The following is a 12,116-nucleotide window of genomic DNA, read 5'->3' on the forward strand; positions in this document are numbered from 1 at the left end:
CAGAACTATCTTTTGTGCCAGGTATGGACAGCACGGTGGCGCAGTGAGTAGCATTGCTGCCTCACGGCGCTGAGGTCCCAGGTTCGATCCCGGCCCTGGGTCACTGTCTGTGTGGAGTTTGCACATTCTCCCCGTGTTTGTGTGGGTTTCACCCCCACAACCCAAAGATGTGCAGGGGAGGTAGATTGGCCACGCTAAATTGCCCCTTAATTGGAAAAAATGAATTGGGCACTCTAAATTTAAAAAAAAAAGGTATGACTCCAACCAGAGAGTTTTCTTCCTGATTCCCACCGACTCCAGTTTAATATGATGCCATAATTGGTCAAATGCTGCCTTGATGTCAAGGGCAGTCACTCTCACCTCACCTCTGGCATTCAGCTCTTTTCTCCATGTTTGAACCAAGGCTGTAATGAGGTTCGAAGCAGAGTGACTCTGACGGAACCCAAACTGAGTGTCCCTGAGCACATTATTGCCGAATAAGCGCCGCTTGATAGCACGGTTGATGATTCCTTTCATCACTTTGCCGATGATGGAGAGTAGACAGAAAGATGTAGTTGTACTGGAACAGCTTGGCTAGTGGTCTGGCAGGTTCTGGAGCACATTACTATAGCCCGAATATTATCAGGACCCATAGCCTTTACAGTATACAGTGCCTTCAGCCATTTCTTGATATCACGTGGGGTGAATCATATTGGATGAAGTTGATATCGGTGATGCTGGGAGCCTCTGGATGAGACCAAGATGGATCATCCACTCGGTACTTCTAGCTGAAGACTGTTGCGAATGCTTTAACCTCTTCTTTTGCACAGCTGTGCTGGGCTCCACCATAATTGAGAATGGGGATATTTGTGGAGCTTCCTTCTCCAATGAGTTGTTTAATTGTCCACCACCATTCACGGCTGGACGTGGCAGGACTGCAGAGCTTAGATTTGACGCTTTTGTTGTGGAAACGCTTAGCTCTGTCTATTACTTGCTGCTTATGCTGTTTGGCACAAAAGTAGTCCTGTGTTGTAGCTTCATGAGGTTGACAGCTCATTTTTTGGTGTTGCTCCTGGCATACTCTCCTGCACTCTTCATTGAACCAGGGTTGATCTCGTCGCTTGGTAGTAATGGTAGAGGGGGATATGCTGGGCCATGAGTTTGCAGATTGTGGTTAATTATAATTCTGTTACTGCTGATGGTCCACAGTGCCTCATGGATGCCCAGTCTGGAGTTGCTAGATCTGTTCGAAGTCTACCATCTAGCACGGTGGTAGTGCCACACAACATAACGTAGGGTATCTGCAATGTGAAGACTGGACTTTGTCTCCACAAGGACTGTGCGGCGGTCACTTATACCGATACTGTCATGGACAGATGCACCTGCAGCAAGCAGGTTGAGGATGAGGTCAAGTATGTTTCCCCACCCTGCTGCGTCCTGGAGGACAGCGCCTCTCCACTTAACTACTGAAGTCAACTAACTTCCTTTACACAACAGATGCATTCACTTTGCTGACCCTCCACGCTAACAATCTCCACGCCCCAAAGTTTCCAATCTTGCCCACCAGTGACCCACTCCTGCTGCTCTCTTCTGATGCGAAGGCCTACCCACCTGATAATCAGGCAAGCTGCAGTCAGGAAACAAACAAAAAATTGTTAATCAGGTTCTGCCATTAAATTCAGAAAGACCTATGGTATGCCCATTCTACCATACCTCAAATCAGTCCTCACTACCTCCAAGCTAATGACCAGCCTCGAGGCCCCAAAGTCACCCACCTGTGGGGAAATATTAAATCTTCAGAGTGATTCATCGGCTTTTAAAACCAAACCACAAACGTGACAATGTCACAAGGTAAGCGCAGCTGCCAGTAAGTGAGGTACAAGTACAAATGTCTGGTATAAAATGCTGGCATAAAATGCAGAGATGGAGAGCCAATCAGGAGTCACAACTCAGGATTACTAAACCAATGGGGGAACAGGGGAGGGAGGGAGGGAGATCTTACATCACCTTTCCCTCCTGAGCATACTACATTGTAGCAATGAGCTAGATTTATTTCAGAAAATATTTTGGGATTAACATGACCACTTTGAAACATTAGGAATTCTTACTCCATAGCATCAGGTTTGTTTGGAATCACTAGTTTTCGGAGCGAAGCTCCTTCATCAGGCAAGTGCATAGCTTCTTCACCTGATGAAGGAGCTGCGCTCCGAAAGCTAATGATTTCAAACAAACCTGTTGGACTTTAACCTGGTGTTGTCAGACCTCTTACTGTGCCCACCCCAGTCCAACGGGCGGCATCACTTTGAAACATGGTGTACTGAGTGGAGGAAAAATAAAATACTCTGGAAATTCATTGTAAAATACTGTGCATGGTGGCACAGTGGTTAGCACTGCTGCCTCATGGCACTGAGGACCCGGGTTCTATCCCAGCCCAGGGTCACTGTCCGGATGCGCACACTCTCAGTGTCTGCGTGGATCTCACCCCCACAACCCAAAGATGTGCAGCGTAGGTGGATTGGCCATGCTAAATTGCTCCTTAGTTGAGGAAAAAAAAGAATTGGGCACAATAAATTTATTTTTAAAAATAGTAAAAAACTATACATAATAAGTAAGAGAATATTAAGCTTTCGGCCCGAGAAAAAAAATTCATGCAGCTCTTCAAGATTCTCTCTTCACCCCTCCCCAATCTGGAAGCCATCTGTTCATCTGTACATGGCAGTTAAAACAGTGAACCAGTATGAGTTCTTGTGCTTTAAAAAAAAGATAAACTTTGGGATAATTAGATTCAAACGTACATTATTCTTGAAGACCTGATGATTAAGATAATGAAAAATTGCTTCTCTAAAAAAAATACATAAATTTAAAGAATAGCTGGGGGGGGGGGACGTAACGCTCCATAATATTAAATGAGCCCAAGGCTACGAGAAAAATTACCACAGAATGACGAATAGGCCATTTAGCCCTTTGAGGCTGGTCATCCATTCAATGAGAACATTTATGCTCCTCGACCTAACTCCATATATGCCTCATTGTTCCACATCTGTTTTTTTTTTTAAATATTCATTTATTTTAAATGTAACAACTTGTCCATCATCACCTGACATTTGCCGAACAGAGTTCCAAACTGCTAATTTCACTTTGAAAGGCTCTATTTTTTAACATTATGCCCCCTTAGGGAGAAACTCTTTCCTCTGGTTGGTGAGTCTAGGACCATCTTTGATCAAATCACCCTGAACCTCTGGTGAATATAACATAGAACATAGAAAAATACAGCACAGAACAGGCCCTTCGGCCCACGATGTTTGTCCTAGATTAATCATAGATTATCATAGAATTTACAGTGCAGGAGGAGGCCATTCGGCCCATCGGGTCTGCACCGGCTCTTGGAAAGAGCACCCTACCCAAGGTCAACACCTCCACCTTACCCCATAACCCAGTAACCCCACCCAAAACTAACGGCAATTTTGGATACTAAGGGCAATTTATCATTGCCAATCCACCTAACCTGCACATCTTTGGACTGTGGGAGGAAACCGGAGCACCCGGAGAAAACCCACGCACACACGGGGAGGATGTACGGACTCCGCACAGACAGTGACCCAAGCCGGAATCGAACCTGGGACCCTGGAGCTGTGAAGCAATTGTGCTATCCACAATGCTACCGTGCTGCCCTTAAGAACAAATTAATCTACACTCCATTATTCTACCGTAATCCATGTACCTATCCAATAGCCGCTTGAAGGTCCCTAATGTTTCCGACTCAACTACTTCCACAGGCAGTGCATTCCATGCCCCCAGTACTCTCTGGGTAAAGAACCTACCTCTGACATCCCCCCCTATATCTTCCACCATTCACCTTAAATTTATGTCCCCTTGTAATGGTTTGTTCCACCCGGGGAAAAAGTCTCTGACTGTCTACTCTATCTATTCCCCTGATCATCTTATAAAACTCTATCAAGTCGCCCCTCATCCTTCGCCGTTCTAATGAGAAAAGGCCGAGCACCCTCAATCTTTCCTCGTAAGACCTACTCTCCATTCCAGGCAACATCCTGGTAAATCTCCTTTGTAGCTTTTCCAACGCTTCCACATCTTTCCTGAAATGAGGCCTTGGATTGTTTACTATATCCTTGCAATTTACACCTTGATGTCCAGGTATAATTTTATTAAATCTACACTCCCTCCAAGTCCAATATATCGTTCCTTCAGGTGTGGTCTAACCAGGGCTTTCGATAGTTGGCTTCTGTCCCTTTGTATTCTGGTCCTCCAAATATAAAGTCCAGCATTCCATTAGCCTTTAGATTATTTCCTGTACTTGTTCATGGCACTATAATGATCTACATACAGGATGTGAAAGTGGGCAACAAGGTAGTACAATGGTAAGCACTGTTGCTTCAGTGTCAAGGTCCGAGGTTTGATTCCCGGCTTGGGTCACTGTGCGGATTCTGCACGTTCTCCCAGTGTCTGCGTGGGTTTCGTCCGGGTGCTCCGGTTTCCTCCCACAAGTCCCGAAAGATGTGCTGTGAGTAATTTGGACATTCTGAATTCCCCCTCCGTGTACCCGAACAGGTGCCAGAATGTGACGACGAGGGGCTTTTCACGGTAACTTCATTGCAGTGTTAAATGTCAGTCTATTTGTGACAATAAAGAATATCATATTATTAGCATTGGACCTCCAATGTTTCTAGCGTTTCGGTATTTACTTATTTTACACAAATTGGGTGACCTCAGATTTGCTTATATTAAAATATTTTGCCACAGTCTTGTTCATTCGTTCACTTCATCTATCAATGTCTAATTTCATACTGCTTACAATATAACCAAACTTGATGACATTAACTGATTTGGATATGTTGCTTTCTCTCCTAAATCTGCAATAAACAGTGAACAGTTGACATCCCAACATCAATCTTTGCAGGTCACATTTGTACTTGCTCATTATTCCTACTTGCCTTCTTGTGGCTCAGCGAATTTCCTAACAGATCAATAATTTCCCTTGAAGGCCATGATTTCCAACTTTAGTTAAGTCTCTTATGAGGAACTTCTGAAAGTCCAAATGACAATCATATATAAACATTGCCCTGACTTTAGCTATCTCTTCAGAAAATAAGAATTCATAAGGCATGACCTACCCTTCGCGTGGGCTCTCTTGTTTTGTTTTTATAAATATAAAGTACCTAATTATTTTTTTCCAATTAAGGGCAATTTTGCATGGCCAATCTACCTACCCTGCACATCTTTTTGGGTTGTGGGAGTGAGACCCATGAAGAAACGGGAGAATGCGGCAGTGCAACGTCATGTGGGCTCGCTGATAAGTCATTCTTTCGTGCCAGTCATTTCGCTTATATTAATATTCGTGCGATGTGGAGAGATATCACCTGGTATAATACAAAACCACACAGAGCAGCAGAAACAGACTGGATTCATTGTGTATTGGGGCTCCATCACTACCATCAAAAGCCTTGGGCTGGAGACTTCCGGTGTGCATCATGCAATGAGTGTGTACACATAGGCAGCTCCTGCCTAAGGTGGCAGAAAAGAGCTCTTTTTTGGGCAGCACGGGTTGGAATTTCGATGAAAAGGCGTGGGTGAAGGTTCAAGGAGTATTTTCCCCCAGGAATAGGATGTTTCTTGGTTATCAGACCCTCAGAAACAGTGCAAGATTTGTCTGAACAGCAGCAAACGAAAGCCTCTGCAAGCATGCAAGCGGGGGAAGGGCCAGCTTATAGGTCTCAAGCTGACCTGAGGGCCTTTATGAAAGCTGAATTCTAGCAGCAGAGGGAAGAACCGTGAAGAGATCTCACCAAGGCCATTGAAGAAGCGGAAACGGACTTCCGGTAGCGGTGATGCGGAGCTAAGCCGCACGTTCAGTGGCTCCCACTATTTTCGGACTTTGGGGCTCTTTTAAGGGCTCGTAGTGGTGCTGTTTGGACTTTTCCCCGTGTGGGAACACTCCTTCTCAGATTCTCCACCGGTGGATGGCCTGGACTAGGAGTGGAGCGGTCAGAAAATCGGCTTTGTAGGTGCGGCCGCAGCTCCCGCTACTTAAGGACTTTTGGGCCGATTTGAGGGCCTCAAACAGCGCTGTCTCGACGAATCCCGGTGGGGGAAGGTGTCTAGAGGAGCATTCCCCATAATTTATGGTGCTCACCCGGAGTGGGGCAAAGGAAAAAGCTGCAGCAGCTCCCCAAGAAAAGCGGGGGAAGAAGGACAAAATGGTGGCCGGCGGAACACCCGAGGACTGGTGGAAGTGGGCGCAGGAGCAGCAGGCATCTCTTCTGTGCTGTTTTGCGGAGCTGAAGTCTGAGTTGCTGGACTCCCTGAATGCGACTAACAACAAGCTGCTTGGGACCCAGGCGGTCCAGGAGGCGTCCATTCGGGAGTTGCAGCAGCAGGCCGCTGAGCGGGAGGAGGAGGCCGTGGTCCTCGTGGGGAAAGTGGAGTTGCACGAGGCACTTCACAAAAAGTGGCAAGACCGCTTGGAGGAGCTGGACGTTCGCACGAGGCGAAAGAATTTGAGGATCCTGGGCCTGGCGGAGGGGCTGGAAGGGTCGGATCTCCCGTCGTACGTGACCACGATGTTGAGCTCGTTGATGGGAGCGGGGTCCTTCCATTTGCCCCTGGAGCTTGAGGGAGCTCACAGAGTGCTGGCCAGGAGGCCTAAGGCAAATGAACCCCCGCGGGCGGTGCTGGTGCGGTTCCATCGATTTAGTGACCGGGAGTGTGTGCTGCGCTGGGCCAAGAAAGAGAGGAGCAGCAAGTGGGAGAATTCGGTAGTGCGAATCTACCAGGACTGGAGTGCGGAGGTGGCAAAGCGGCGGGCCGGGTTCAACCGGACGAAGGCGGTGCTGCATGCCAAGCAGGTCAGATTTGGAATGCTGCAGCCTGCGCGTCTGTGGGTGACATATAAGGACCGGCACCACTACTTCGAGTCCCCGGAGGAGGCGTGGGCCTTTGTACAGGCGGAGAAGCTGGACTCGAACTAGGGTCTGGGGACACTATGGCCGTTGCTGTTTTTGCTGTTGCTGTTCTTCAATTTTGACACGTGTTTTTTTTATGCTGGTTTTCTTTTTGCTCTGTTTCCGGGTGGATGTGTCTTTTGGGTGTGGGTGTGGGGAACGTTGGGGGCATGTGCTTTATATGTTCTCTTCTGTACGGGGCTGGGGGTTGGGGTGAAACTGGATTTTGAGGAGCTGCGTCAGAAGGGTGGGGTGTGGCAGTGTGAAAGCGTGGGCTTTCCTCTGGTTGTCCGCACTGCGAGGCGGGGGGGCGGAGCTGGAGGTGGGGGCGTGGCCTCTACTGGTTTTCTTTCCCGCGCTGAAGCGGTGCCAAGGAAGTGTGGCAAGAGGGGGATGACCCCATGCCGGGAGGAGATGGGTTTTGGCAGGAGCTGCCGGATCAGCAGAAGTCAGCTGACTCACGGAAGTACCATGGAGGGTGCGTCGCGGCTAGGAGGGGTCCTAGCCTGGGGGGGGGTGGGGGGGGATACCAGGTTGCTGCTGGAATGGCCAGGAAGGAGCTGGCGTGGGCCGGGGGGGTAGAGGAGAGGCGTTATCGCCATGGGGAACGGGTCAGGCGGGGCGAGCTGGCCTGGGGCGAGCAGTCGATAAGCTATGGCTAGCCGGCGGGGGAGAGGGGCAGGTTGCCCTCTGATCCGGCTGATTACCTGGAACGTGAGGGGCTGAATGGGCCGGTTAAGAGAACTAGGGTAATTTCTCATCTGAAGGGGCTGAAGGCGGGCGTGGCTATGCTCCAGGAGACCCACTTGAAGGTGGCAGACCAGGTTCGTCTGAGGAAGGGGTGGGTGGGGCAGGTTTTTCACTCAGAATTGGACGCGAAGAACCGGGGGGTGGCGATTCTGGTGGGGAAGAGGGTGGCGTTCGAGGCGGCTGAGGTGGTGTCGGACAAGGAGGGCAGATATATTATGGTGAAGGGTAGGCTGCAGGGAGAGAAGGTGGTGCTGGTTAATATATATGCCCCGAATTGGGATGATGCCGGCTTCATGAGGCGCTTGTTGGGCCGCATTCCGGACCTGGAGGCAGGGGGCCTGATCATGGGGGGAGACTTTAACACAGTGCTGGATACCCCACTGGACCGGTCCAGTTCAAGGACGGGTAGGAGACCGGCGGCGGCCAGAGTGCTGAGGGGGTTTATGGACCAGATGGGAGGGGTGGATCCCTGGAGGTTTGGGAGGCCGAGAGCGCGGGAGTATTCCTTTTTCTCCCATGTCCATAGGGTCTATTCCCGAATAGATTTTTTCATCCTGAGCAGGGGATTGATCCCGAAGGTGCAGGATGCAGAGTATTCGGCCATAGCAATTTCAGACCATGCTCCGCACTGGGTTGATCTGGAGATGGGGGAGGCGCGGGACCAGCGCCCGCTCTGGCGCCTAGATGTGGGGCTGCTGGCTGATGAGGAGGTGTGTAGGAGGGTCCGGGGAAGTATTGAGGGGTATCTTGATACCAACGACACGGGGAAGGTCCGGGTGGGGATGGTCTGGGAGGCTCTGAAAGCAGTGATCCGGGGGGAGCTGATCTCCATCCGGGCCCATAGGGAAAGGAGGGAGAGGAAGGAGAGGGAGAGACTGGTGGGGGAGCTCCTGGATGTGGACAGGAGATACGCGGAGGCACCGGAGGAGGGGTTGCTGGGGGAACGGCGTAGTTTGCAGGCCAAATTTGACTTGTTGACTACCAGAAAGGCGGAGACACAGTGGAGGAGGTCGCAGGGCACGGTATATGAGTATGGGGAGAAGGCGAGCAGGATGTTAGCGCATCAGCTCCGCAGGCGAGATGCGGCTAGGGAAATTGGTGGAGTGACGGATAGGGGTGGGAATGTAGTGCAGAAGGGGACAGAAGTAAATGGGGTCTTTAGGGACTTCTACAAGGAACTGTACCGGTCGGAACCTCCGATGGAGAGAGGGGGGATGGAGAGCTTCATGAACAGGCTATGGTTCCCAAGGGTTCAAGAGGAGCTGGTAGAGGGGCTGGGGGCGCCGATAGAGTTGGAGGAGCTAGTCAGGGGGATTGGACAAATGCAGTCAGGTAAGGCGCCGGGGCCGGACGGGTTCCCGGTGGAATTTTATAAAAAGTATGCGGATCTGGTGGGTCCCCTGTTGGTGCGAGCCTTCAATGAGGCATGGGAGGGGGGGGCTTTGCCCCCGACGATGTCGCGGGCACTGATCTCTCTGATCCTAAAGCGGGATAAGGACCCCTTGCAGTGTGGATCATACAGGCCTATCTCGCTCCTCAATGTTGACGCTAAGTTGCTGGCGAAGATCCTGGCCACCAGGATAGAGGACTGTGTGCCAGGGGTGATACACGAGGATCAGACAGGATTTGTCACGGGACGGCAGCTCAACACGAATGTGCGGAGACTGCTAAATGTTATTATGATGCCGGCAGTGGAGGGGGAGGCGGAGATAGTGGTGGCGCTGGATGCGGAGAAAGCGTTTGATAGAGTTGAGTGGGGGTACCTGTGGGAGGTGCTGGAGCGGTTCGGATTCGGGGAGGGATTCATCAAATGGGTGAGGCTGCTCTACGCGGCTCCGATGGCAAGTGTAGTTACCAATGGAAGGAGATCGGAGTACTTTAGGCTCTACCGTGGGACCAGGCAGGGGTGCCCCCTGTCCCCCTTGCTCTTTGCACTGGCGATTGATCCTTTGGCTATGGCGTTGAGGGAGTCAGGGAGATGGAGGGGTCTGGTGCGGGGTGGGGAGGAACATCGTGTATCGCTGTATGCGGACGACCTGCTGTTGTATGTGGCGGATCCAGAAGGGGGAATGCCGGGGGTGATGGAGCTGCTAGCGGAATTTGGGGGCTTCTCGGGCTATAAGTTAAATTTAGGCAAGAGTGAGGTATTTGTAGTACACCCGGGTGATCAGGAGGAGGGAATTGGGAGACTCCCGTTTAAGAGGGCAGTGAAGAGTTTCAGATACCTGGGGGTGCAGGTGGCCAGGAGTTGGGGGACTCTCCATAAGCTTAATTTTACCAGGCTGGTGGAACAGACGGAGGAGGAATTTAAAAGGTGGGACATGGTGCCGCTATCGTTGACGGGTAGAGTGCAGTCCGTCAAAATGACAGTTCTCCCGAGGTTCTTGTTCCTTTTTCAGTGTTTGCCCATCTTTATCCCTAGGGCCTTTTTTAGAAGGGTGACTAGCAGCATCATGAGCTTTGTTTGGGCGCATGGGACCCCGAGGGTGAAGGGGGTCTTCCTGGAGCGAGGTAGAGATGGGGGGGGGCTGGCGTTACCCAATCTCTCGGGGTATTATTGGGCGGCCAATGTGTCGATGGTGCGCAAGTGGGTAATGGAGGGGGAGGGGGCAGCATGGAAACGGATGGAGAGGGCGTCCTGTGGAGATACAAGCCTGGGGGCCCTGGTAACGGCGCCGTGGCCGCTCCCTCCTACGAGGTATACCACGAGTCCGGTGGTGGCGGCTACCCTCAAGATTTGGGGGCAGTGGAGGCGACATAGGGGAGAAGTGGGGGCTCGATGGAGGCTCCGTTAAGGGGGAACCATCGGTTTGTCCCGGGGAACATTGATGGGGGATTTCAGGGTTGGTACAGAGCGGGCATCAGACAGCTGAGGGACCTGTTTATTGATGGGAGGTTTGCGAGCCTGGGGGAGTTGGAGGAGAAATTTGGGCTCCCCCCGGGGAACATGTTCAGGTATCTGCAGGTAAAGGCATTTGCTAGGCGGCAGGTGGAGGGATTCCCTTCGCTTCCCGCGAGGGGGGTGAGCGACAGGGTGCTTTCGGGGGTCTGGGTCGGAGAGGGGAAGGTATCTGATATCTACAAGGTTATGCAGGAGGCGGAGGAGGCGTCAGTAGAGGAGCTGAAAGCTAAGTGGGAGGGGGAACTGGGGGAACAGATCGAAGACGGGACATGGGCTGATGCCCTGGAGAGGGTTAATTCTTCCTCCTCGTGTGCGCGGCTTAGCCTCATCCAATTCAAGGTGCTGCACCGGGCCCACATGACTGGGACGAGGATGAGTAGGTTCTTTGAGGGTGAAGACAGGTGTGTCAGGTGCTCGGGGAGTCCAGCGAACCATGCCCATATGTTCTGGGCATGCCCGGCACTGGAGGAGTTCTGGAAGGGGGTGGCGAGGACGGTGTCGAGGGTGGTGGGATCCAGGGTCAAGCCAGGATGGGGACTCGCGATTTTTGGGGTTGGGGTGGAGCCAGGAGTGCAGGAGGCGAAAGAGGCCGGTGTGCTGGCCTTTGCGTCCCTAGTAGCCCGGCAAAGGATCTTGCTACAATGGAAGGATGCGAGGCCCCCAAGCGTGGAGACCTGGATCAATGACATGGCGGGTTTCATTAAGCTAGAGAAGATCAAATTCGCCCTGAGAGGGTCGGTACAAGGGTTCTTTAGGCGGTGGCAACCTTTTCTCGACTTTCTGGCTCAACGATAGGGTACGGGGACAGTAGCAGCAGCAACCCGGGGGGGGGGATGCGGACGATGACTATGTTTGTTTATTTAATTTAAATTTATTTTTAAGTTCTTCTGTTGTTCATTGGGGTTGGGGGGGTGGGGGATGGGATACATGCGTCGATACGGTCTGGGGGTGATACAGTTATTATGGGTTATTTTCTTGCATTTCATTGTTTGTCGTTACGTTTTATATTTTCTGTAAAAAATTCCAATAAAAATTATATTAAAAAAAAAAGCCTTGGGCTGGATGGGGGAGGCAAGAATGATTCCCACTCTTAATCATAATCCTGTAAGGGCAGCACGGTGGCATAGTGGTTAGCATTGCTGCCTCACGGCGCCGAGGTTCGATCCCGGCTCTGGGTCACTGTCCGTGTGGAGTTTGCACATTCTCCCCGTGTTTGCGTGGGTTTCGCCCCCACAACCCAAAGATGTGCAGGCTAGGTGGATTGGCCATGCTAAATTGCCCCTTAATTGGAAAAAATGAATTGGGTACTCTAAAATTAAAATTAAAAAAAATAAAAATCATAATCCTGTAGGGAATATGTATGTACAAAATATCAGGCAAAGGCAGAATTAGGTACACTGGGCTCCACAGCCAAAAAGCCTACCAGCACTCAAAGTCTAGGCTCACTGAAGAAATCTTTATTTTAGAACAGAACCATAAATTGCTTCACTCGACATATGCAAATATCTTTTTAATTTATCATAAGTAGG

General features: G+C 50.8%; 1 protein-coding gene across 5 annotated transcripts in view; it reads right to left on the bottom strand.

The window, feature by feature from the left end:
- The window catches only part of pcnt (pericentrin), a 352,612-nt gene that overhangs the window by 298,801 nt on the left and 41,695 nt on the right, over positions 1–12,116 (bottom strand). The window lies entirely within an intron of this gene.

The sequence above is a fragment of the Scyliorhinus canicula genome, chromosome 2 (assembly GCF_902713615.1).
Source record: "Scyliorhinus canicula chromosome 2, sScyCan1.1, whole genome shotgun sequence".
NCBI classification, from domain to species: Eukaryota; Metazoa; Chordata; class Chondrichthyes; order Carcharhiniformes; family Scyliorhinidae; genus Scyliorhinus; species Scyliorhinus canicula.